This window comes from Mastomys coucha, unplaced genomic scaffold, assembly GCF_008632895.1.
Source record: "Mastomys coucha isolate ucsf_1 unplaced genomic scaffold, UCSF_Mcou_1 pScaffold23, whole genome shotgun sequence".
Taxonomy (NCBI): domain Eukaryota; kingdom Metazoa; phylum Chordata; class Mammalia; order Rodentia; family Muridae; genus Mastomys; species Mastomys coucha.
Genome location: NW_022196906.1, coordinates 105,655,605 through 105,658,567, shown reverse-complemented (window position 1 = coordinate 105,658,567; position 2,963 = coordinate 105,655,605).

The following is a 2,963-nucleotide window of genomic DNA, read 5'->3' as shown; positions in this document are numbered from 1 at the left end:
GTCAATAACTTATGAGTTTATTGGGGTTACTTTAAGAAGTGTGGGTGAATGGTTGCTTACAGGAGAAGAAATGAGAGCTCTGCAGCCAGGAAAGATTATATTCAGCAACGTGGGTATTCATGGATTATAAATCATCTTCACACACTTTACTTCTAATGCTGTTGTCAAAATCAGACTCGGTTTCCTGAAATAAGTTACAAAGGGAGCTATGCCAAAGCACAATATGTTTTATGCAACTTAAAACACATCTATGCGCTAATTAACTCTACGTATTTCTCAAATATGCATACGCATCTAAGACTTTAAAAATTGTGATAAATATCAGGAAAGGGAAGAAATTTCCAGTGAGGATTAGGGTAAAATTGGGACTGTTAATTACATAAATTAAAATAAGAAGGTCTTTGCAAAAACTGAAGTGACAATATGGTCTCAATGCCTTTCCACTTGGTCACCACTTTGCCACCTCTCTAGGTAATAATTTCAAATATTATCTACCACAACACATCATGAGAATGACTAGGCAATCTTTTTTTTTTAAAGATTTATTTATTTGTTTTATGTATGAGAGTACACTGTTGCTCTCTTCAAACACACCAGAAGAGGGCATCCCATTACAGATGGTTGTGAGCCACCATGTGGTCGCTGGGAATTGAACACAGGACCTCTGGAAGAGCAGTGCTCTTAACCTCTGAGCCATCTCTCCAGTGTTTTTTTTTTCCAAATTGTTTTCCAGGCTTTTTTGTTGTTGTTGTTGTTGTTGTTGTTGTTGTTGTTTGTTTTTTGTTTTTCGAGACAGGGTTTCTCTGTGTAGCCCTGGCTGTCCTGGAACGAACTCATTCTGTAGACCAGGCTGGCCTCGAACTCAGAAATCTGCCTGCCTCTGCCTCCCAAGTGCTGGGATTAAAGGCATGTGCCACCATTGCCCATGAATAGGCAATCTTAAGGTGGGGAATGGCTCATGCCTTCCCCTTGGGAGCTTCCATATACCCTTCATGGTTTTCTTTGATGAGCATCTCTTTGATGCATCATAGGGCAAGATTCCCACAACCTTGCCTTCATATCCATGAACATTATTTGTGCCTACACTTCTCAATGTTCTTGGAAGTAGAAAATATGTCTGATGGACAGCACTTGTCAACAACTTTTCAATCAGTCAGTGACTTATAGGTTCCATACATTTAGATATCTCTTCCTTATTTTATACTGTTCTTAGTATCTGGTGTTATGTACTAATTCGTTGTTCTAGGACCACATAAGAATTAAAAGCAACAGAACCTGGTAACTCATTCTTCAAATGTTTTGAAGAAATGATGAGTTAGAACAAAGATTTATTTAAAATATGGGTAATTTTCACAGTTCAAACATTAATAGCTTAATTATCTTTAAAGCTTTGGCCATTTGGTTGGTAGACTCTGCCATTTAGGCAGGGTTCATTTCTGAGAGGAAAAGAAGTAGTCCCAAGCACATCTGGAGGTTATTCTAAGTGCTGGCCCTATGGGCCCAGTCTCTCACTCCACGTACTTCTCCACGTACTTATGATTACTAACCACCACACCATTTTTATTAATGTTTGAGGAGAATAAAAGTTTCCCATTGTTTTAGCCAACTCTGTAAGACAAAAGGCAGATGAAATATAGGTATGTTTTAAATACTGTCCTTATGGGTAAGTTTGCTTCGGCTGTGGAGAGGAGAGAGTTGGCATTTAAGACTTAAGCCCTGAGTCATCTTTTCCAGGCCAATTGTCAAGTGCTTGATGGATGGCTCATGGCTGCCAAGTGGGCAATTGAAGGAACGTAGAGGGTCATAAGAGGCAGAAAGACAAAGCAGTCATGAAGGCCTGTCCAGGAAACATAACAGCAGAATTTTGGGTGGTCATTTGCTTTAAACACAGTTCTATATATGTTCAAAGCACATTTCAAAGTGAGTTCAAGGCCTTGTGGGTAAAGAGCAACACTACAACTTTGATCAATCTTGCTGTAGTACCTTTTAGTTTTTGAAGATCAGTCTTTCTGCTCACTTCTGAAGACATCCTTTAAAATGTATGAAATATTCATAATCCCATAAAGGTTGTAAGTGAGCCCAGTTACATGAGTGGGTGAGTTCCTAGCTCTGCATAGAAGGGTTTCTGCCTTGGCGAAGGCCACAGTGCTAGGTCTTCCGGCAGATTGAAGAGTCTCTGTTTCTCTAACATCTGCTTCTTTTTCACTCTGTGACCCACATAACCCTCTAGCAATCCCCTGACATGCTTGCTTTTTCTCAGTCTTGTGCTAATTACAATAAAGACAGCTTCTAGACCCATTGAATCCAAATTTCCTCCCGAAGATTGTGATCTCACTTTAAACTATTATCTAAACCATAGCTTTAGTTCTAAACTGTGTATCTCCATCTATCCTTCTATCCCTCTGTCCCCTTCTCTTTGTCTATCTCTGTCTTTGTTTCTCTCTGTGTGTCTGTGTGTCAATGTGTCATGTGTCTGTGTGTCATGTCTCTCTCTCTCTCTCTTGCTCTCTCTCTCTCTCTCTCTCTCTCTCTCTCTCTCTCTCTCTCCAATGTGACTTGATTTCTTAACTTTTATCATAAGAAAAGGGATTGTGGAGGTATTCCAGTGGGTAAAGTGCTCACTGTGCAAGCATGAAGAGCTGAGTTTGATTCCCAGAGCCCATGTAAAATTCTGGGAATGTAGCACAAGCCTATATTCCCAGTGATGTAGAGGCAGATCTGCGAGACTTGGTAACCAGCAAGCCTAGGCTACTTTAAGAGCCCCAGGACAGTGAGAGACATGTTCTTAAGAAAAACAAGGGCAGTACTAAGGAGCAACACTCAAGGTTGACCTGTGACCTCCGTACACATACACATGAAAATACACAAACTCATGAAAACACAGAGGAAAAAGAGAGCGGGAAAGAGGAAGAAAGAAAGAGAGAGAGAGAGAGAGAGAGAGAGAGAGAGAGAGAGAGAGAGAG